Consider the following 25,586-nt stretch of genomic DNA (forward strand, 5'->3'; position numbering starts at 1 on the left):
TAGGTACATTTTCTTTCCTGCACTCAAAAGATGAGTTTTGTGTTGTTTTCTGTAAAGAGGCGAGTTTCAGCTGACGTCATTGTTATTAAAATCCCGTGTTGCATGCTGGGAAATATTTTGGTCGGAGGCAAGAAACACAATAGCGGTCAAACACAGTGCGTAACCTTGTGTATTTATTTTAGAATTTGCCATATATAATGGTAAATTCCTGCTGCATTATCGGATGCACAAATAGAAGCACGGAAGAAGGAAAATGTCTTTTTCGTATTCTGAGTGAAAAGAACCGCCAACGGTGAATTAAATGGCTTTCAAACATTCGCAGAGCAAACGTAGAAGATCCAAGCAAACCGTGGACTCCAACAAGTTCAACAACACATCGAGACTCTTGGAGGTTTTCATTTCTTCTGCTGTGAATGGCCCAGGAGTTTCCACCAAGTCATTGTGGATATCGCCTGTATCCAGGTAGTGGGTGATTTCGGACAGAAATTTGGTTTGGTCCACCTTTTGTAGGGGTTGAAAAGGGTGATTTGGCGTCCATCGATGCTTATGACCAATTTCTGGTCAAATCGTCTTCAGTCCTCTGCCGTTAGAGTGGATAAATAACTGGGATCAATACCCTTTATGTGCTTTCTCGCTCCGTCCGTCATGTTGAATTAGTGATTATTGCCGCCTACCAAAATAATTCCCAGCATGCAATGCGCGCTTTTGTCAACAATGAAACTCGCCTATAGTTCTGCCATCTTGTATTTTTACCTCCGCCAAGGAGGTTATGTTTTTGCCGGCGTTTGTCTGTTTGTTTGTTTGTTTGTTTGTCTGTTAGCAACATAACTCAAAAGGTTATGGACCGATTTTGATGAAATTTTCAGAATTTGTTGGAAATGTGAAAAGGAAGAATTGATTTCATTTTGGGGGTGATCTGGAAGAAATCCTGGATTCTGGATCACTTTGAAATTTTAGTTAACGTTGTGGTAAATGGGGCCAAAAATTTTGTTTCTCAATATCTCGGTTAATTATTGACCAAACCCCATGAAATTTGACTCAGGGATGGACAATGGGATCCTCTTTCATATTCCAAAGGCTGATCCGGATCTGATCCAGAATCGCAATTTTTATAAAAAATGGGGGTAGTCCTTGGCGGAGGTCTGCGCTCTCTGAGTGCTTTTCTAGTGTTCTATATGTTAATAGGGTTTGGCAAAATAAGTGTTAAACTTCAGCCTAAACCCCTTCAGCCTATAGAATAACCTTAGTGATGGGTGAAAATGTGACGTATAAAGCTAAATACCTGTTCCAGATTTTGAGTGCGGCTGCTAGGAAAGCTATAACCAGGAAATGGCTTAATCCACAAATACCAACACTGGATGAATGGTTTGAGATTGTTTATGATATTTCTAAGATGGAGAGAATTACTTTTAGCATAAGACTGCAACAAGACAAATTTGAAAGCAAATGGAAATGGTGGATTGAATATATAAATACTGTGAGACTGGACTTTGTTTGACCCATTACTTTGTTTTTCTTGCAATTGGCTGTTATAATTATTATTCATTAGTATTATTATTTTTCTTTTAATTAATCCATCCTTTGTAAGCATCAAAGGCACACCTGCAGGTTGTATTGTATTTGTCTTTTTCATACAACTTTAAAAAAGAAAAATAAAGAATTACAAAAAAAATAATAACCTTAATGATATGCATTAACTGTATAAGTAAATTTTGTGTTAAATCATTGTAATATGATGTATGATTATGTTAATTGATGGAAGAAAATAAAGTAACTAACATAAATGAGCTGAAAAGGCCATCCTCCAGGCCAAATAAGAGTCAGGTTTGTGGAGATGCAAGCCTGCTCATAGTAAGGATACAATACAGAGCAATAAAACACAAACAAAATGAAAAACAATGCTTTAATTTTAGTCTATTTTTTGCCTAAATGTCATGATTCTGATTGTGATCCAAATGATTAGAATTACTGAAACATGTAGAGGTGCACTGATACGTAACATAAGTAATAAATGTGTTTTGATATGATAAGTGACTGCAGTGGTTTTTGTATTTTAAAAAATCATTAAAAATGCAAAAAATACAAACTTGAACTTTCTCAATTGAAATAATGTTCACAGACATAATGACTAAAATAGCATGCTTACATCAGATTAGTGCAGTGCGTACACAAGCTAACTATAGTCCACGTCTTGACAGCAGCTCCAGACGGCAGCTGTTTGTGAATGCACATATGTGTAATGATACATTTATACATGCGTCTCTTATATATAGGATCACACTTACACAATGTTTGCGTTAAATATTCCAAACATACATGTCGGAAATACAGCTCATTTAGGGAATCAAAACCTGCTGCAAAGATCTGATACTCAGTTCATCCAATAAATACAGATTTTTCAACGCACTTAAGATCCATATCAGTATTGTCTCCAAAAATCCAAAAAGTATTTGAGCAAAATGTGTCTTGGAATATTTCATATAAACTTCTCTTGAGGTCAGAATGAGGCTGCTGTGTAATGGCTGCATATAATTATAAAGGGTTTTATTCTCACTCTATCAGGAAGTGCGTGTTAGTATGTTAGTTGTATTGCTAAAACTCCACTCTGGTGTCTGAAAATTGTGAAAAGCACTTCTAAACTCATCACAGTGAATAATGAGGATGCTCTGAATGCATAAGGTAAGTGAGGAAGAACTTTGGACCACTGCAAACTCTATAAAATGAACTAGTTCTGTTTTTCAAGTTTTTAAGGCAGTAAATTACATAGAGTTCTTTTAACAGACCACACAAACACAGAAAAAAAATAAAAATTCAGATGTGACTAATGTGGTTAATGTGCTATATGAAAACAACTTTGACCATAACATTACAAACATAATTGGACTTCGATTCAGTTAAAAGGTGATTAATTTCACTCCAAAATGCAAACACAAAGTAAACATTTAACCCTTTGCTCCTATGTCTATGTATTATGTTTTTGTTATCACAATACTAAAATGTCAAACTCCATCTCAATAGTAAGGAGCAGACTCGATACTGTGGGTTCTGAAAGTTGGCGGTTTGATTCCCGCTCTCGACATAAACATCATTGGGAGAGCGGTCAGATCTACTGATCCGCAGGTTGGCGGTGCGATTCCAGCTCCCACACATGAATGGTGTCGTTGTGCCCTTGGGAAAGAGACTTAACCTCGCCCCCGGTGTCTGTGCACACTGGTGTATGAATGTGTGTGAATGGGTGAGTGAAGCGCTATGAGTGAAGGTGGAAAAACACTGTATAAAAATGTGGCTATTTAATAAAAACATTTTTTATTTAGACATCAGAATGTGACTTTCACAGTGGTGGGCCGTCACTGCCTGTAAGGCCTTCTCTGCTGGCCTAAAAAAATCTGAATCACAGACTGATGTTACTTATATTATTCCTTTTCCTTCATTTCAGAGCTTTTCTGATGCTTGTGCTGCTTCCAGACATGTATTTTCATATTGAAGCATTTAACCAATCACATTTCAGTCATCATGTGTTGCCAGGCAGAGTCAAAGTCAAAGAAGTCTGAGGCCTTCACAATCTGTTCTGCAGGCCCTCGAACACAAAATAAATTCCATGAAACTGTTGTTTTAAGCAATCAGATTTTGAGTTGATGTCACCAGGGCCTTTAGCAGTGAACGACAACATCACTGGATTCAGACCCGTGAATGAACAGTCACAGAGTGAACTAGCCAAAGCAAACTGCATCTGTAGCGGGTTACACAAATCGAAATGATTACGACTATGTATTACCAGGAGGACTAAACCAGGACTAAACCAGAACTGAACCAGAATTAAACCAGGACCAAACCACGACTAAACCATGACTAAACACCAGGACTAATCTTGGACTTGAGAGAGAGCGAGAATCCCGAGCCTGTGGTGGAGCAGGGTGTCCGCAAAGCGCGATCACGGGATGGCTGTGCATAGCGCGCCGCACCAGTCCTTTTGCCTGCAGTCACCCGACAATCTACACGTATGAACCTCCGAGTCGTCCCAACACTCATACTGTTTTAGTTCTGGTTTAGTCCTGGTTTAAACCTGATTTAGACCTGTTTTAGTTTTAGTCCTGTTTTAGTCCTGTTTAGTCCTGGTTGAGTACTGTTTAGTCCTGGTTCAGTCCTGGACCCTCATGTCGCAGGTCATTATAGGACAGTACTAGAGATATCAGTTTTTCCCGCAGCACTTTATACTTAAAGCGGCTGCCTTGACAACAAGTGGTCCTTGCCTTGACTTCGTACACGGAATCTCCACGGCTCTTTATACTGTATTTCTGTATAATAAGATGCTTTTATAACCATACAACAGTTATTGAGGAGTTGATTTTTTCAGAGCACTACTGAAGGGCTCAGTGTGAAATGCACGTTCTGCCTCTGGATTTTCAGCATTTTCTATTCCCATGTGTCCCATATGTGTGTAATCCTCAGTGGTGCAGTAGATTCCACAGTGGTGTATAGGTTTATACTAGTCTATGTGCTCTTCTACTTGTCCTGATACAGCTCAACATCATTCTAAAACTATTCAGGAAATGTTCATTTGTGTTCTGTCAATGGGACTTTTTTTTAGTATGGATAAATGCTCAAACAAGTCTCTAGTTTCGATGGATTTAGCATTGATTAGTGTCCGATACGCTTGACAGCCCAACGTTACAGTGCAGAAACATGTCCCTATAGCAGGCGTCTATAGGCCCGAGCAGCAGCCCTCCTCCTAACATGTTATATAAGTTGTTTGGCTGGGAGCTCAGGGTCACATGGTGCATTTCTCGCCGCTGAAAATGGGGTCACGGAGAAATTGGAACACTTTGCGATCCCTCCATACACCATGTCCTAAGTACGCGAGCTGTTGTTATGATTATGTAACCCGCGCTATCGACCACAGCCTATGGACCCAGCCACCGAGGCGGGGTGAGGAAGGGTGAAAACTGGCCTAGTTACACATATACAGAGAAGAAGAAGAGGAGGGGGAGGGTGGGGGGGCAAAACACTGCTTAGGAAAAAGGTGCTAGGAGGCGATGCAAGGAGCAAGGAAGTGAAAAAGGAGAGAAATGTTATCAGCGGGTATCTAGGCCAATTGGTTACATAACCATCTGTCTTTTCAGGTTAGGAAACTGGGCTAGTGGAGGAAATGCATGCCTAGCAGTCACAAGGCCACGCGGACAACACTGGCTTTGTTGTTGATTATAAAAATAAAAAATAAAAAAAACACGAAAGTACAAATTTGAACAACGACATAGCTGTGTGTGCGGACGTGGCTTATGTACTTTTATGTACTTTGTTATGTCTCCTAAGGCTGAATGATATGAGAAAAATATCAAATTAGGATTTTTCTGACAAGTATCGTGATTATGATTGTGATTTATGTTTTAATAACAGGATTCAGTTCAAAGTTCACAGTTTATATTTGACTCTTGGGAGCTTTGAAACATATTACCTCATCAAAAACAGACCTGGAGTTGTGTTTTATTTCATTCACACAAGTTTGAGTAACTCTTTATTATTAGTCTGTCTACATCTCCAAACCTTAAAATGCTCCGTTCCAGTTTGTGATGTCATGAAGCGGTAGTTTTCAAGTTGACAGCTACATTTTACATTTAGTTCGATAGAGATTGGCAATTCCAGGACTGAAATTAAAACTCCAATGATTCTAGTGAAGGCGTATGAAATGTAAAAACACAGTTCAGCACTTCCCGTATTAACACATGACATCACAAGGTGGAACAGAGTGAAGAACTCAAGAGTAAATATGCAGGATTTGTGTGTTAAATGAAACAAAACACAACTCCATGTATGTTTGTATTGAGGTAACAACAATACAGTACAATGTACATCTGAAAATAGTGAAATATGGACTCTTTAAATGCGTCCAGAAGAACCGAGAGAACAAATTAATACAAGAATCACATTTCAGAGCATGTGTGTACAGATCTAAACTAAAGGGTTACAGTTTTTATGCAGAATAAAACAAGAGATTTTGTTGTTTGTGGAGAATCTGTGTATCATTCGTTTATTCGTTTTTCAATATAAAACCAAAATTAAGAAGACAAAAAAACAACAGTTTTTTTGATTGTCTTCAAAACCAAAATGAAAAAAAAAAAGAAAATAGTGATTCATTTTTTCAGTTTTCGATTTTGTGTTTAAATGAATAATGGAAAAACGGTTTTACGTGACTTCCGTGACTGCGATGCCAGACTTTTGAGCCGAATACAAACTGAACCAGGACTGATCCAGGTCCGGGAAGAGACCAGGACCAGAGTGGACTCCGAGCTTTGACTCCGAGCCTCTGCAGGGTCCGAGCCTCAACTTTGAGCTCCGGCTCTGCTCTGAGCCTCCTTTCTGGTCCCGGTCTCAGTCTCGGTTTCAGTCCCGCTCTGGTCCCGCTCTGGTCTCAGGTCTCGGTCCCCAGTCTGTTCCCGGTCTCAGTCCTGGTCTGGTCCAGCTCTGGTCCCGGATCCGGCATCGCAGTTTAAGTCACGTAAACGGGAAACGTCATTATCCGTTTTTTCCATTTTTCATTTAAACACAAAATCGAAAAATGAAAAAACGAATCATTATCCGTTTTTTCATTTTGGTTTTGGAGACAGATAATGAAGAAAACAGTTCGTTGAATGAAATGAAATGAATGAACGAATGATACACGGATTGTGGAGGACATTAATTGCAGCCTTTGTGATTTACTAATGGAGATTTCGATTCAGTTGCGATTCATCTTGCAGGCCTCTGAGATCACACTTTTACTGCTACAGATCAGCAGCGTTTACTTCAATAATACAACAATACTAATAATAATACTGTATTGGATTTAGAACCTTTGACACCTGTTGATTTGTTTTACAGTTATTCAATCGCTGATGGAAGATCGGCTCTATTCATGTTTACGTCACAAACCAGGAACACGTTTGGAAACATGTGATGACAACTTCCGGCGGGCTCTGTTCATGGAAATAAGTCTGACTAAATTGAGGAAAAATAAAAAAATAAAAAGGTCAGTTTTCTTCATCTCCATGTCATTGTAGTGATTCGTTATGTTTGACTAATCAACAATTTCAACCAGACCTCAGTTTTCATCATTTCCACACTGACACACAACTCTGAGTGCACTGGGTACATGTGATTAGAAGAGATGATTCCAAACAGCACATACGTCTGCAGTCTTCATTTTACGTCTGATCACATTTACTTCAGCGGGTTTGATCACAGTCAGTGTCGAGAACTACACCGGAAGTTTTCATCGCATCTTTCCAAACGTCTCCTTGGTTTGTTACGTAAGTGTGAATAGAGACTATATGAAGTGTGAAGAGTCTTACGTAAGGACACAACAACAATTTCTACAAGATTAGAGCATCTGCTACACAACAACAACAAGAGATGGCCAGAGCAGATGGTGCATGGTGGACCGGATTTGGACCACGAGCCACCAGTTGAATATGTTCACAGCACAAGCTCACAAAAACACACAAAAACATGTAAAAAAAACGCAAAAGGATTACTCAAACACTAGGGATGTAACCATATCCAAATCTCTCGGTACGATATTATCACGATATGCATCTCAAGGTACGATATTTATTGCGATATTTTGAAGAGGCTGATATAATTGTAGATAGGACCCTTTTGTTGGTTTTAAAATACCTTGACAAGATTTTGGTGTGAATTATTTCCGTCACAATCCCAAGAATTCAAGTAAAAAACATATTTCTTCAAGTTGTCTGCACTGAAATGAATCATGGGATATGTAGTTTCTGATGCTTATAAGCTGTTGCTGCTATAAAACCTGCATTTACGCAAAGGAACTTGTAATTAGATATATTGTGACAGTCCATGATTTTTGACGAAACGATATCACAATATTTTGGTTACTGTTACATTGCTATTAAACACATACGAAACAACTGAAAGCTCCTAAAAGTCTATTCTACATAACACGTGTCATTTAAAGAGTGGGTTTAACACTTGTGTGGGTTTTTATTTTGAACACATGACATATTTAGATCACCATGTTAGCTTTTATTGTTGTGAAAATGCTATATACTATCACATCACAGCACGCACTTCGCTGATGAAACTGCTGCACATTGCATCAGGTTTGTGAAGTTGTAGTGAATTATTACCTGGTCCCTGAAGGGTTGACCAGGTTTTGAATTCACCCTGTGTGTCTGTTTGTGTGTGCCCACCTGCAATAATTCTGCCACTTATGGGCCAATTTTCACCAAATTTGGTACGTGGGTCAAGCCCCCATGCCCGATGCTGCAAAAAAAAAGTTTGATGATGATCCGAGGTCATGTGAGGTCACACGGGTCAATTGAAAGGTCACGCCATTATAAAGGATCTGCAATTTCTGAACCATCTGCGGCCTAAAATATTCACCCAATCATCACACAAGTTGGCACACACATAACACTGGTACACTGAATGTTACAGGTTGAAACCGGTCAAGGTCACTTGAAGATCAAGGTAACCAAAGTACCATGTGCGTTTCTGGTCATAACTCCACGAAGGATGGAGCTACAGCAACGGGAGTGGTCTCCAAATCTCCAAAAAAGTAAACACAGACATTCTCATGTGTGACCAATATCACACAAATGTTCATGGGCCTGTACACATACACACATTGTATTGTGGATATAATGATCATGTAATATGGGCTGGGCTCCTCATAAACTGCTTCTGTGGTGATGATCTGCCCCACCGATACCTCATGGGGACCAGGTTACTATCTCTGATTGCACTTGTTTTGTATCATGTATTTGTATATTTATGGAGAATTGTCATGTGGGAGCATGGTAACCTCAGCCAGGCTGAAACCGCCTAGTGCTTCCGCTCAATCGTATTTCTCTCCAGCGACTAGATCAGGAATCAGAATACACTAGATGGTTTGCAAGAACCCCAGAAGTGCAAGCCCAGGCACCGGCCGATCAGCGAAGAGTCATACATTCTGTGTTGGCAATGATTCCCGAGATCGAGGATTTAAAGCCTGAATAAAGAGAATGTTTGGTGAATTTTATCAAGGGGAAAGACGTTATTGGCCTTCTTCCTACAAGATTTGAGAAAATCTTAAAATACCAGTTAGCTACGTCATGATCAAATAGCAGTGATTGCTTAAATAAAAAAGTACTCGCCTACCGTGGAGCGAACGAAATCTAATGCTGAGGTCAGATGGTTTCTACGAAGTGAAACCAGCTGATGAATCAGGGTATGATAGGCTTGCATCTCACAGCTAAACGCATGGAGGTTTCGATTAGGGCCCAGGAGAGATCGCTAAATTACTGAAACGTGCATGGACATCTAAAACCTCTTTAGGAATGCTTTGTTGAAAACAAAGCTAAAGTAAAAAATTCAGCAACTGAAGACTTCGATAAGTACGAATAGTATTTCAAAACCCATAATGTATTTACTTGCACTAACTTGATTTCATAAGCGCTCTGTCTGTGTGTTAAAGCCTACTTTCCCAGCACATGGTTGTGTGTTAGCAGTTACAGATTAGTCACAGATTATTTTGATAATGAATTAATCTGATAAATGTGATTACTGGTACAGTTGCAGCCTTAATCGTGTGACAGAGACATAACAGTCAAACCCAGACATCTGCACGGTGGACCTGCTCATTTTTTCCATCACATTTTATCTCCCAGACTCTGAAACAAAACCTCTTTCAGATCCGTGCACCAGAAATTTGAACTTTGCGCCTTTCCAACAATGACATAAGTGTGTGCGTGTGTGTGTGTGTGTGTTTGAGCTTAAACTCTGCCCACTCCACCACAGTGTGACGGCCCCTCTGCACGTACGCACTGAGAACAAGACACTGCAGGGCAAGGGGAGAGGGGGAGGAGGGGAGAGAGAGAACACTGCACAAGACACTACAGGGCAGGGGCAGGGGCGAGGGGAACAGGGGGAGAGGAGGGGAGGACGAGGAGAGAAGAAGAAGAAGACGAGGAGGGGGGAGAGGCACCGTGAACAAGACGCTAAAGAAGAGAGAAGGACAGGAGAGAGGGAGAGAGAACAAGATATTACAGGGGCACGGCAGGCTGCGTGAGGGTATGTGGGGAGAAAGGAGAGATGAGGAAGGGAGGGGGAGAGGGAGAGAAGGAGGGAGAGAGGAGATGAAGGTGAAGAGGGGGGAGTGGGCATGATCACGCCGCAATAAGACTCTCAATGAACAGTGTCTGCATTTACACTCCTGGCGTGAGCTCACTGCGACCTTGGTTAAGTCCGGGTTTTGTCCTGGATTAGTCCTGGTCTAGTCGTGGTCTAGTCCTGGTCTATAATAATAATAATAATAATCACAAGTGCAATCAGAGATATCAACCTTTTCCCCATGAGGCATCAGTGGGTCAGTTCATCACCACAGAAGCAGTTTATGAGGAGTCCAGCCCATATTACAAGATCATTATATCCACAATACAATGTGTGTATGTGTACAGGCCCATGAACATTTGTGTGATATTGGTCACACATGAGAATGTCTGTGTTTACTAGTGTGTAACCAAAATGTCATTTTTCATGAGTTGTGTGTATGTTAGTTGTGTGACTGTAGATCAGTGTGTTGTGTATCACCAGAAAAACAAGAAATGGAAATTATTTTCATTCCAATTAGAATTTTAACATCATATACTGAAAGAGAAAGGAACTGTTATAATTAGTGATTATCTGGAAAACTATTCATATTTTACTAAACAAATGCATAGAATTATAAACAGATAATAATTTTTGTGAGATTTTGAGACACCCCCGTTGCTTTAGCCCGATCCTTCGCGGAGTTATGACCAAAAACACATATTTGACCTTGGTTACTTTGACTTTCAAGTGACCTTGACCAGTTTCAACCTGTAACATCCAGTGTACCCCGGTTATGTGTGTGCCAACTTGTGTGATGATTGGGTGAATATTTTAGGCCGCAGATGGTTCAGAAATTGCAGATCCTTTATAATGGTGTGACTTTTCAATTGACCCGTGTGACCTCAAATGACCTCAGATCATCACCAAACTTTTTTTTGCAGCATAGGGCACTAGGGCTTGATCCATGTACCACATTTGGTGACAATTGATCCATAAATGGGGGAATTATGGTGGGTGGACAAACACACACACACCTCAACACAACACACACACAGGGTGAATACAAAACCTGGTCAACCCTTCGGGGACAAGGTAATAATAATACTGCATTGGATTTAGAACCTTTGACACCCGTCGATTTGCTTTATTATTTATTTATTATTATTCAATCACTCCACTGTCTGTGCTGTAAGATACTGATGGAGGCTGGTGGTCTAGTCCTGCTTTAGTCCTGGTCTAGTCCTGGTCTAGTCCTTGTCTAGTCCTGGTCTAGTCCTGCTTTAGTCCTGGTCTAGTCGTAGTCTAGTCCTGGTCTAGTCCTGCTTTAGTCCTGATCTAGTCGTAGACTAGTCCTGGTCTAGTCATGGTCTAGTCCTTGTCTAGTCCTGGTCTAGTCCTGCTTTATTCCTGGTCTAGTCCTTGTCTAGTCCTGGTCTAGTCCTGCTTTAGTCCTGGTCTAGTCGTAGTCTAGTCCTGGTCTAGTCCTGCTTTAGTCCTGATCTAGTCGTAGACTAGTCATGGTCTAGTCCTGGTCTAGTCCTGCTCTAGTCCTTGTCTAGCCCTGGTCTAGTCCTGGTCTAGTCGTGGTCTAGTTGTGGTCTAGTCCTGCTTGAGTCCTGGTCTAGTCATGGTCTAGTCCTTGTCTAGTCCTGGTCTAGTCCTGGTCTAGTCCTGCTTTAGTCCTGGTCTAGTCGTAGTCTAGTCCTGGTCTAGTCCTGGTCTAGTCGTGGTCTAGTCCTGCTCTAGTCCTTGTCTAGTCCTGGTCTAGTCCTGGTCTAGTCCTGCTTTAGTCCTGGTCTCGTCGTAGTCTAGTCCTGGTCTTGTCCTGCTTTAGTCCTGATCTAGTCGTAGACTAGTCCTGGTCTAGTCCTGGTCTAGTCATGGTCTAGTCCTGCTTTAGTCCTGGCCTAGTCCTGCTTTAGTCCTGGTCTAGTCCTGGTCTAGTCGTTGTGTGTGTGAGTGTAGATGTTAGTAGTTGCTGCGTTGGCTCTGAGCCTGAGGAGGAGTGTTCATAGTGACAGGACCAGTCTGTCCACACACACCTGAGCTCCCTTGGCACACACACACACACAGACATAAACACACACACACACACACACACACACACACACACACACACACACACAGACATAAACACACACACACAGACATAAACACACACCCACAGACATACATACAGACACACACAGGCATATATAGACACACACACAGACACACACAGGCACTTTGATCGCACACGTCATAGGGGTGTAACGGTACATGTATTCATGCTGAACTGTTTCGGTACGGGGCCTTGGGTTCGGTGCAGGACTGTGCACGAGTGACTTTGCGCAATTTGTGTGTGTTTACATTCCATGACATGTACATCTACACGGAGGCTCAGCTTTTTAATATTCATGAACGAACTTGTCTGTGATTGGAGTAGTGTTTCCTGCAGCGCTTTTATAGTTAGGACAGCCGCCTTCACAACAATTGACTATGTCCCCTTGTGAATCCTCACAAAACTACGGCTGTCGCACCCCGATACCAGCCACATCTGTCCCTAGTGAAAGTGTATTTTCAACCGCTGGGGACATTGTCAGTGCAGCAGATCCGCACTTACGGCAGACGCTGTGGACAAGTTGTTTTTTCTGGGCAAAAATATGAAGTTTGAGTAAAAGTTCATGCTGGAACTGTTAGTGCGCTCTACTTTTTTTTGGAAAGTTTGGTTTACTGTTTACAAGGAATTTATTTATTACAATATTTCATACATTTGTAGCTTATTTGACAATATTTATTTGATTTATTAGTTAGTGTTGTCAAGTGATTAAAAAAATTGAGAGATTAATTAATTATGATCTGTAATTAATTAATCTAATTAATCTCTTTTTTAATCTCACCTAAAAATTGCTGAGAAAAGCTTCAACTTGAGGTATTTTCATTTGAATTCATTATTACATTATTTTCTTACTATCATTAACATTTGTATATAAGTATCATCATTATTACTATTATTAATCTGCATAAATAAACTCAACTTTACAACATATAAACATAACCACTCTAGAGTCACATCAGCCCGTTTGACATTAGAATGTGTTTAATGCAGTTTTGCGCAAGTCTCACAGAATCAAAACTAAAAATCACATGGCTCATTTGCATAAACTAAGCGGAGAAAAAAAAAAAAAAAAAAACACTCTTGTGTCCTGATGCGGTTCAGCTTCTACTAAAGGACACGACTCAGTGGAATATAGTTGTTCTCTCTGTGACAGAGGGATGTTGATGCTGAAGGTGAGTCTGTTCTGTGTCTGTGTGATGAGGTTTATCGCAAATGTGGCAAGAACGGGAAAGAAAATTAGGCTACAATTCTTTGCGGGAGCGAGCGGAGCAGGACTGCACAGTGCGGGACTGTGTCCTAACAACACATAAAAACAGATTTTATAATAAGGCAACTCACATACAGAAACAGTAAAGTTAGAGATTAAAAATGAGATTAACGCAATTAAAAACATAACGCGCTAAATATGACTGTAATTAATTAATCACAATTAACGCGATAATTTGACACTCCTATTATTAGTATTACCAAGCAGCACTTATTTAATTTTCCTGTTTGTATAATGTTAAAACACACTGTTGGTTTAATAAACACACAAATAAACAACAAGAAAATGGTTTTGTATTTTGTTCCCAAACTCAACCAAAAATGAACTGAACCATGACCTCAAAACCGACGGTACGTACCGAACCGTGATTTTTGTACCATTACACCCCTAACACATTATAGTATATACAACAGGTGCAGTACAATCCTTTATACACAAGCATTAAAGATGTACTGCGGAACTTTTCTGTTGCACTACCGATTTACCCTCAGATATATAGCTGCTTTCCCTGGAATGTCCCAAAGTATGGCATTAAATTAAACTTATCTCGTATGTATTAAATTGCAGGGGTTTGATTCACTAATAAAACATGTATTCTAACTTTCTTTCTGTTATGTGGAGCCACCAGGCCAAGTTACAGGTCAGATCTGTGGAGAAGTCACCCTGCTCACTGTAAGAATGCAAGTGTTTTTATTTTTAGCAATGCCTGTAATTGAGAGAAAAAAAAAAAATACTGTGGAGCAATAACATCTCCATGGAAAACGTGCTTGCTTAGTATGTCAATCAAAGTTTCAAGTAGTAGTAGTTTCTATAGCAACTAATTCGACAAATAGATGAAAGTGCAGGTTAGATTTCACTCAGATGTACTTAAAACTGTTGCATGTAAAAACAGAGCTAATGCTTTCACAAAAAATCCAACCTACTTTTAATTTTGGTGAATGTTATAATTAACTTCCTGGTTGGATGCGGGAAGGTACGCAACTGTTACCTAGAAACCATAAAGTAAACAAAGGCCCAAACTTCAAAAGGTATGATTAATCTAATAAGAATGAATGACTAACATTTTTATTCTGTTAGATAATGGTTGAAACCACCAGGAACATGCTTTTAATGTGCGTAAAAACTCCCTCTGTTTTTTAAGTAATTTTCAGAGGGATTCTGTTTTAGAACTCAAAGCTACTTCATGTATTTCTGTACTTTTCTTCAAAAAATTTTTCCCCACAAACTGCCACTTAACTGATGTAAAACTATGATAAACATTGACCACAGATATTATCCAACAAAAAAATAATCTGAATTAGAAAAACATGAAAATTTGGGTTGTGAAAAGTATCGAAAATCAAACTTCGATAAAACTAGTATCAAATCTTAGAATAATCTTGAGTTGTATCAGGACAAGTAGAAGAGCACATGGAGCACTATGGAACCTACTGGACCACTGAGGATTACACACATACATATAGACAGTGTTGGGGAGAAACAGATTACATGTACCGGCGTTATGTAATCAGAGTACAAATTATGAGTAACTGTATTCGGTTACAGTTACTGTTTCAATCAGTGGTAATTGGATTACAGTTACTTTGCTGAAATAAATGGATTACACGGCGGTATTTTCCTATTTTCACATTTTGGGCTAAACCGGGGCTAAACCAGGACTAAACCAGGACTAAACCAGGTCTGAACCACGACTAAACAATGTGACACCTAACAGTAGGATGGACATAACTGAAAGCAGCAATGATCTCAGATAAAAATCATTTCTCTAGCAATAATATTTTTCATATGGTTACGGAAAGACTGGACTTTATATTTTCTTTTAACAGACAAAACATTTTATGTTAAGATTTCTTTGTCTTTTCTTCTCTACAGCAAACGAATGCCTCTTCATGGAGACTTGGGCTCAACAGACAATATGAAGAGAACAAACAAGAATTTTCAGGATGTGGTTGCTACATTCATGTAGTTTTAAAAAGCATGACAATATCAAGTAATCCAAAGTATTCAGATTACATTACTCACCTTAAGTAACTTAATTAATTATGTTAGAAACTACATTTTGGTGTATGTAATCTGTAATCTGTAGGGGAATACATTTTAAAAGTAACCTTCCCAACACACACTGCATATAGACCACATGGTAATACACAAGGTTCCAACTCTTTTTCACTGACAACATTTCAAAACTTTTCCATTACTTTTTCATGACCTAAAGTAAATTTTCCATGACTTTACATGTGTAGAATTGATCAGACTTTTAGGGCTAAATATGAAATGTTAACTCTTTACACTCACCTCATGGTTTGGTATTATAGTTTTTAACATTCAAAATCTTGTCAGTGCATTTATTGTCACCTCTTTTAAACAAAAACAAATAGTCTAATGAGAATGTAACAGAATGCTGAAGTTGTGTAAAAGTGGTTAAATTCTCTCTTTTCCAAGAATTTTCCAGGCTTGCAAAATGACATTCTCAATTTCCATGACTTTTCCAGGATTTCCATGACCATGAGAACCCTGAATATAAAAGAAAACACTACGATATAATGTTGAAAATCACAGTATATTGTCTAAAGAAATTGTGTTTTTTATTCTCATGGTATCGGACTCAGTACAGAGTGAGTCTGTTCTTTACTAATGGAATTTTATTATCATGACAACACTACCTAGAAAGTACAGCTGTACTGCGTGCTTTGCCAAAATTATTTCAATGCATTGTAAATCAATAATTAGGACTAATTAAAGTTATAAAATGTCATGTAGTAGTAGTCTGTGTAGTAACTAATTAGACAAAACAGCTTTTAAACTCCAGCTTCAGTGAGGCAATCTTTTCTGTTCTTGCGTGTACTGTAAGAGGAGGGAAAGAGGCCTAAGCACGGGAGCGCACTCGGCACGCACCCACCTGCCCCGCTCCCCCCCACCTGCCCTGCTCCCCCTTCTCCCCCCCCCTCACCCCCGGAGCATTACATAACAGCTCAGACGCAGAGTACAGTACAGAGGAGCCCCGCCCACCCACTGACCGACTGCACAGCTCCACAGTCAGAAGTAGGTCAGCTGTCTCGCGCGCCGCACATGCCAATTTAGAAACACACCCACGGATGAGAAAAGCTCGCGAACCGTGCCCCAACCACTACTTCATGCTCTCATTATGTAAGAAGCAACAGACAAGAAACAACAGACAAAGGCCAAGGGAACGAGTACTACTGTAGTATAAGTAGTACAGGCAAAAATACACTCGAGTGAGAACAGTGTTACTTCAGAATGGTTTAACTCGAGTAGAAGTACGAAGTAGTGGTCAGAGAAATTCACAGTTAATGTCATTGGAAGGGCAAAACAAGAAATAATATGAAAACAATTTGAAAAACAAAATCATATCTAAAGGAGGTGTGCCAGAAACACTTTTTTTTCATGTATTTGAGCAAAACTTGACTTGCAAAATAAGCCATCTGCATTGAATTATAAAGAGTTTCAATCAGGGAGTGCACTGTTAGCATGCTAGTTGTCGGCAAAACAACCGAAACAACTAATTAGGATGCCCCGAATGCATGCACTGTAAACAATTTTGTAATTTTTCACGTTTTTAAGTCGATCAAAATTAGGTAAGAAAAGAGTAAAAGTATGTCTGAAAATATTTTGAGACGTACAATTGTATTTAAAGTCACTGAAGTAAATTTCGGGGTAGTAGTATGCGTGTATTGCAGTAATGTTTAGTCTCCTTCTTGAATTGGAAAACATCGCTTGTGGGTTGAGTGGCTTAAAGCTGCACTGTGTAACTTTTCCGGTGGAACGTCCGTCGAACTCTTTTCTCCGTGGAGATGTAAGTGCATCGTCACCAAACCAGACCAAGTTACAGGTCAGATCTGCGGAGAGGCGACCCCAGAATCTCTGTTTTTCTAGGTATTTTTGAGCTTTAAAACCACCTGTAATTGAATAAATGAAGGTAGAGCCGTTTAATGTCACACTGTGGAACATTCCAGACCAAGCAATAACATCTCCATGAAGAAAAGCACCACCAGAAAAGTTACACAGACGCAGTTTTACACAACAGCTTCATTAAAAGTTATTCATGATTTTGTTGCTGATTAAAGAGTTTCACCTGCAGCGTAAAACTGGCAGTGTAATTATTCACACAGAGAACACGTCGAGCAGGGAACATTCTGCTATAGCTCATATGTACAATGTTTTCTTCCCGCGTAAAAGGCTCTGGTCAGTCTGGAAAAGTGAACTGAGAAAGTATTTATAGTGTAAGAACTGAAAGCTACGATGGCCTGGTGCCCTTAAGAAACGTGTTCTTTGGAAACTGTACAAGGAAAACGCAGTGGTGAAAGTACACAAGTAAAAGTACACATTTTAGGAACAAACTTTTCTGGTGGAGGATCTGTCAAACGCTTTTCTCCATGGAGATATTATTGCTTCGTCTGGATTGTTTCGCAGTATCTATCGTCATGGAGACCAAACTGGACCAGTTTACAAGTCAGATCTTCTGTTTCAAACAATAAATCCATCTGCAATTGAATAAATCTAAAGTAGAGTTGTTTAAAGTCACACTGTGGAACATTCCAGGCAGAGCAATGACGTATACAAAAAAACAAGAAGGTGACAGACCCCCAACAAAAAAGTTACAGTGGGTACTTTTTACTTTTACTTCAATACATCTGAGAGCAGGTATCTGTACTTTCTACTCTACTGCATTTTAGATCTGGACAGAAAAGTAAAAAGTACTTTTCTTTATAGTTTGAGACAAGTTGAAATGGCTGAGACTGAGATTTTGAGATTAGTTTTAATTTGAGTTTCTGTTCCAACTTATGAAGAAAAAAAACACAAAAAAAAAAAAATTGAATTACTTAAAATCAGCTAAATTCTTTATCAAAATCACTACATTTCATTCTTTAATTGCTCCAAAATACTTTTACTTTTTACTCTTTAAGTACAGTTGTATATAGGTAATTTAATACTTTTACTTAAGTAGATTTTTCATGTTATACTTTTACTTTTACTTGAGTAACTTCTTGCCTTTGTATCTGTACTTTTATTTAAGTAACAAAACTGAGTACTTCATCCACCACTATGAAAATGTAAAAATGTCCTTCCAGTTAAATTAAAGCCACATTTTTAGACCAAAAATAGACTAAAATATTTACCATTTTTCACTTTGGTTTTGTTTATAAAAATGTTACATAAACGTAAAGGTGCACTGCGTAATATTTCTAGGGGAAGGTCTATCCCCTGATCACTGCTTGTCTCCATGGAGATGTTACTGCTTAGTCTAAAATGTTCCGCGGTATAGCTTAAGCCTGTCCATCACGAGGGAGACAAACAGGGTACAGCACTACGCTACATTACAGTCCAGATCTGTGGAGAGGTGCCCCTATTCACAGAAGGGATTTTGGTGTTTTGGAGCAACAGAAACACTCAGAATGAATAAATAAATGCAAAGTAGATATGTTAATGCAGCACTATGGAACATTCCAGGCAAAGCAGTAACATCACCATGGAGACAAGTAGGTAGAGGATTCTGCACCTTTAGGCCCTGTCCACACTAGTATGTATTAGATTAGTGTTCGTTCACACTAATCTGATGGAAAACGACTCCATAGACGGAACGATCTGGTGCCTCCAGCTCCCACGAATTCATCTGAGTACAGATCTGATCCAACATGGACGCCTGAAAACACTGATACGATGATGTAGGTCTGTGTGCCGCGAAGTAATTCACCACCAAAACGCTAAGAGGCTAAAATATATGTCCATTCATATAAACGTGTGTCTGTGTGTGCGACCTGCAGACGTATAATCTCTGAAAAGTTTAACATGAACCATCTCCAACACGATAGAAACACAGAACAGACTCACCATAAGCAGAATACCCCTCTGTCACAGAAAAAACACTCATATTCCACTGAGTCATGTCCTTTAGTCCGACAGAAGCTGAACCGCATCAGTGCACAATATCAAGCTGTTAGTTTCAAGAGCTTAGTTTATGCAAATCAGCCATGCGGTTTTAAGTTTAATTTCTGTAAAATGTAAACAAATATGCTCAAAGCTGTGTGGATAGGGAAGACCTGCAGACACAGAAACGACGGGTCTGGATGTAGATCATTTCCGATACGGTGATACACAGATTAGTTTCAGTGTAAACGTAGTCTTAAAGTTTTACCTTATGCATTTTGAGCATCCTAATAATTCACTGCAGTAAGATTATAAGCACTTCTTGACTTTCAGAGACCAGAGTGGGGTTTTGGCATCACAGTAATGCTAACAACAACTAGAATGCTAACAGTGCATCAATGTTCTACTTCATGATTATTTGACGATTAAAAAAAACCTTATAATTAGGCACAAATAGCAGACAGCGGTTTCATTTTGGTTCAGGTTCACCTTAACCGCCAATGCTTATTTCAAAGATTACACTGAAAGTTTCAATTCTTTATATTTTTCATACAGTTTAAAGACTTTTTTTTTAAAATTAGACAATACAACTGCTATTCTAGTATTTTGTATCTTCAAAACAGCTGAAGATTCATTTGCAAAAGGCCTTGTTCTTATTCCGCTCTGGTGTTGATTGGAGACAAAATGGTGCATTCCCTCAAAGTGTTTCTTCTGGAAGATCTGCCACATTAGCTGTAGAATCTCAAAAGTGAATCTCAAATGTCCACAGCCAGTTTCTCAGCTAGCCTCTTGCACGGTCTCCATGGATGAGAGAAAAACAAACAGCTCATTTCACAAAATCCAACAGTCTCTTACTCGTGTCCTTTGAACTGCACATGCTGCATTTCTTAGTTGGTTAAAATTCCATGACATGACATTAAGAACTGAGCTCAAAAAACAAAACGTTTCAAAAAGTGCTCAGCATGTGAGACAGATAGCCACAAAAGCAACCAGCCACTCTGTTGTTGTTGCAAAAACAAACAGACAAGTGCGATTTTAAAAAGTGATCTTAGGTTTACAGCAGGAGTGTCCAAACTTTTTCATCTAGGGCCACATATCTAAACACAGACAAAGCAGAGGGCTGTTCAAGGGCTGTAGACTGGTGCTCAGTACAGTGAATAATTGAAATATGTGCATGTTTAACACGTTAGAATGAGCCATCAGACTTTATTCATGCTTCATCACACACTAAATATTAAACATTAACTTTATCAAGGTAGATTTTCAAAAAACTTCATTCATTTTTGATTGATGCAAGGTAATTTGGGCCAATTCACCTGGAAGCCTGAGGACCAAGAAAAATTTGTCTGAGAGCAGCATTTGGTCCACGGGCCATAGTTTGGACATGGCTGGTTTATGCCGGGTGTACACTGTGCGATATTTTCGGTCGTGTCACTCAGCCCCAGCTTAAACTGTACGACCAAATCACAGGGTTTAAAAGTTCACAGCTCACGAATCATGTTCTCACACTGTACGAACCAATGCTCGAACACGACCTGCCTGAAAACCACAAAGAAGAAAACCACAGAATTAGAAAACCACAGACGTGAGGAGACACAATGCTGACCCAGGCAAAAAACAGACGTGCTGCCTTGGCAATTTGTGCAATTCTCTGCGCAGACAAGCCCAAAAAGACAAAGCGACAAATCTGGTCAAAGAAATGTCTGCGCAGACATGGGCAGATGTGGGCAGACGTGGGCAGACGTGGGCAGACGTGGGCAGTACGGGTTGTCAGTTCTTCAGAGGGAACTGGAGGTAAGTAGCCTCAAGTTTTCCACCAAACTTGTGTTCTGTGTTGCTCGATTAGCTGCGCCTCCATGTCCTGTGTCCAAAACACTCGCCGGTCCGACATCATCCTCCACAACCTCATATCCTGCTTCCACTTCTGTGTCTGCACATGCTCAGTCTGACAGATTCTGGCAAATGGGCTCGTGGAACGACTTCAACAGAGCGAAACCCTCACGAGAGGCGACTGAATTTCAAACAAGTTTGATTTTCTTCCGACCTACGAATGTCGATCTGGAGCTGGTCGTGAGGTATAAATCGGTTTTCTTTACCCCATGTTTACTACATGAAGCTCGACACACGATGAAGCCAAAACTTGGCCCGATCCGCAAAAAGGGTCAATAATCGCCCGGCTTTACAGTTTCCTCTTTGTATAGAGATGTTTTCAAAAGCTAAATGCATTTTACTGCAATCTTAATAATATTCCATCCGTCCTTCACATACCTAATTATTAATTAAAACTAGGTCAGTGCACATACATAATAGTCATTGATAATATCTGTAGAATGAGGAAACACAAAGGAAAACACTGACATCGCCTTTACTTATTATCTAGTTTGGATCGACCTCTTGTGAGAGTTCAGATTATTCTAGTTTCAACGTTTTACCCAGACCATTCATTAGTGCGGAGAGAGGGCCAAGTATCTCCAGCAGGAGCACTCAGGTGATGTAATGTTTTACGCACATCGTGGTCAAGGAAACGGACTGAAAAAAAACCAAAAAAAAACAGAAAAATTAGATAATATATAAAAGACGAGAGCCAGGACTGGACTCAGTGGATCTCCCCTTTGGAGTCGAGTAAACACCAAAGTCTGTCTGTATCCATGACGACGGGGGGAGGAACGAGGGAGGGAGGAGAGGTGGTGGCGGCCATTACTGAAAAACAAGGTCAAAGCGTTTCCCTCTCTCCCCTCCTCTCCACTTGGCACCGACAAAGCTGGGTTATGTAAGAGCTATTTATGAGCGTGCTGCTCGCTGGGCCCTCCCTCTCTCTGCTCTACCGGCGCCAAGACGGAGTGGAAATGCATGTTGCCCAATTCCGAAACGCTTTTGTGCACGTGTAGATCACGAAAACATTTAATAGTGGTCGACATACGAACGGAAATAACAATGACCTTTAATGCAACATCAACTTTTTACCACGCTGTAGCGGTTTCTCTTTCTCTTTCACCTCAGAAGTTGTTATATTTAGAGTGATTTGGGCATGTTTGAGGTTTCTTTAATCTCCTCTAAAGTTTTAAAATCTGCTCCCAAAAAAAGGTGCACTGTGTAAACTTCCGGCTGGAGAGTCCGTCACCATGGAGATGATGTTGCTTCACCCGGAATTTTACGCCATATGATGTTAAGCGAATCTATTTCCTCGAAGAGAAGCACCATGCCGATTTACAGGGCCGATGTCCGAGGAGGTGGTTGTAAAAAAACACCTATAATTACGTGATTTTAATGTCATACTGCGGTACATTCGAGGGAAAGCTGTCTCCCTAGCATTTTTACAAGGACCTAAGCTGATCATTAACAATTTCAAATGATAAATATCACTTAAAGTGTGATTAATTACACAGCTCTAGGTCAACGGTTGAAATTCTGCGCCCAACATTTACAAAGTTTATAGAGCGGTCCAATGAGCAACAGAGAGGGAGTAGTCAAAATTTTTAGTGTAACATACATTTTAAAGTAAAAGTAACGTTACTTCGAAATAATATTCCTCAAGTAGATGTACAAAAAAGTGTTTGGGAAAAGTACTAATCAAGTAAGAGCAGTATTATCATTTAAATGTAATGTAACATAATGTAATGGAAGGATGATAAACATTAAATAAAGTACAAAATCTGGTGTTTTCAAAGTGTACACACAAAAATGAGACAAACTGAATCATATGTGAAGCAGCGCTGCAACAAACACAAATGTTCAAGTTATTTTAGAATGTGGACAGAAAGCTTTTGTCACTTGTAGGAAGAGTAACCAAAACTTTTCTCAACTAAGACTCTATTACTCAAGTAGGAGTAAAAGTATGCTACTAGAAACATACAATATGTTTAAAAGCTTCTTAAGTATGTCAGTGAATGTTCCTCGCCTGTACAGAACAATGATCAAACGCTCTAGTGACATCCGAGCCAGTCCAGTCACATTACTGTTCTCTACTACAATAAAACATGTGAGTGCAGACATTGTGCAAGTTTCCTTTGCCATGTAGGTCAAGTGTGAACAGTGAAGTGTTATGTGATACATAACAGGTGCTGCGAGGCATGTGATGACACTGACCCAAAGTCACCTGCAGTAAATACTAGGAATACTGTGAGTACTGGAAGTACTGGGGAAATACATGTGGGCCTTCCTGACCTGTACTCAAAGACTGACCTGTGCCAAAAATATTTGCAACAATACTTTTAAATGGTACGACAAAACTGCAACAATGACACTTCTATGAGTGCAAATATTGATACGTGCAGCTGATGCCATCAACATTCCCTGGGGATGTGATGCTAAATTATTGTTTTTTGAGCTCAGTTTTGAACATCTTATCATGGAATTTTAACTAAGAGGTGCAGCATGTGCAGTTCACACGACACAAGTGAGGACTGTTGGATTGTGTGAAATAAACAGTTTGTTTTTTCTGTATCCATGACGAACGTGCAAGAGGCAAGCTAAGGAACTAGTGATGGACTTTTGAGATTATATGGCTTTTTACATCATTTAGTATGTGGCAGCAAATATGGCAGAAAACCTTCCAGTGAAAATACTCTGACCTTCTATGGGAAATACTTTGACTGAATCACCAGAGTGGAGCAAGAATGAAGCTTTTCCTGTTCATCTGGCACACCCTGGACACTGCAGGACACAAAGGAAGGTCACTTTTGCTGATCTGCTGACCCTCCCTGTTAAACCGAGACCTTGAAACTTGAATTGAACAAAGGATCAATAAGTAAGTAAGTAAGTTAGTAAGTAAGTAAGTAAGTAAGTAAGTATGTAAGTAAATACGTATGTAAGTATGTATGTAAATAAGTAAGTAAGTAAGCAACTCTTTATTTATATAGCGCTTTTTCACAGATATATGTCACAAAGACACTTTACAGAGCTTTTTTTTTTATTTATTTTTTTATTAAAGCATCTCTCTCTCTAACTGTAGGCACTGCTCTGTCTGAGACTTTGTTAGACTTTTATCTGAGCTTGGTTTTAACACAATCTGACCAGAAAGAAGTAATTTAGCTGAAACTACAACAGATGAGATGATGTTTAGTGTTCATCAAGTCTCTCACGCTCTCTTTCAGTCCTGGAAATGACACTCTCCGCTGAACTGAAGGGAAAAGGAGCCGTTAACTAGAAAACTACCGCTTCGTGACATTACAAGGAAGCACAGAGCATTTTGAACTTTGGAGATGTAAACAGAATAATAAAAGCATAAAAGCATTACTCAGACGTGTGAATGAAACAAAACAACTGGAGGTGTGTTTTTGAGGAGGTGACGGGATTGCAGCACGTCTTAAAGCTTCACCGGAGTCAGATTTGCGTAATATAATGAATCCTTAGAGCTGTCATCCCATAATGATCTAATTGGACAAACGTGTGTAATGTGAACGTGTTATGCAACAGATATTTAAAGTCCAGATCAACCGAGTTTATCTGCTCACATTTTACACTCTGTTTTTACTGTACAGAGACGTCCCCCCGCCTCCTCTCCCCACTGCCCCACATCCACACGGCCAGCCTGACCCAGTTTAAGCCAGTTATACAGACAGAGAGAGAGAAAGAGGGAGGGAGGGAGAGAGAGATAAGAGAGAGGGAGGGAGGGGAAAGAGAGAAGAAGAGAGGCACGAAGAGGGGGGGGGGGGAAGAGGGAGGGAGAAAGAGAGGAGGAAGGACAGAAGAGGGGGAGAGGGAGACAGAGAGAGAGGGGGGGAGGAAGAGAGACAGAAAAGACAAACACAGAGAGAGGATGAAAGAGAGTGAGGTAAAGAGAAAGAGAGAAGAAGATAGAAAACAGGTGGAAAAGACAGAGAGAAAGAGGGAGACAGAGAGAGAGAAAGAGAAAGACAAGGACAGAGAGAGAGAAACAGAACGAAAGAGTGAGAGAGAGAGAGAGGGAAGGAGAGACAGAGAGAATGAGAGAGACAGAGAGAGGAAAAGAGAGAGAGAGAGAGAAGGGGAAAGAGCAAAAGAGACAGACAGAGACTGAGAGAGAAAAGAGTGAGAGAGAGAGGGAAAGAGAGAGACAGAGAAAGAGAAAGAGGGAAAGAGAGAGAGAGAGAGAGAGAAAGAGAGACAAAGACAGAGACACACACAAAGACACAGAGAGAGAGGAGACAGATAGACAAACACACAGAGGAAGAGAGAGAGACAGACACAGAGAGAGACTGAGAGAGAGACAGAGAGAGACTGAGAGAGAGAGAGAGACAGAGACAGACACACAGAGACAGACACAGAGAGAGACTGAGAGAG

The 25,586-nt window shown here is 39.9% G+C and overlaps 1 protein-coding gene across 1 annotated transcript in view; it reads right to left on the reverse strand.

Annotated features, from left to right (window-relative positions):
* The window catches only part of LOC110158704 (inositol 1,4,5-trisphosphate receptor type 1-like), a 264,915-nt gene that overhangs the window by 73,553 nt on the left and 165,776 nt on the right, over positions 1–25,586 (reverse strand).

The sequence above is a fragment of the Boleophthalmus pectinirostris genome, unplaced genomic scaffold (genome assembly GCF_026225935.1).
Source record: "Boleophthalmus pectinirostris isolate CB_2022bp ecotype Guang Dong unplaced genomic scaffold, ASM2622593v1 HiC_scaffold_3, whole genome shotgun sequence".
NCBI classification, from domain to species: domain Eukaryota; kingdom Metazoa; phylum Chordata; class Actinopteri; order Gobiiformes; family Gobiidae; genus Boleophthalmus; species Boleophthalmus pectinirostris.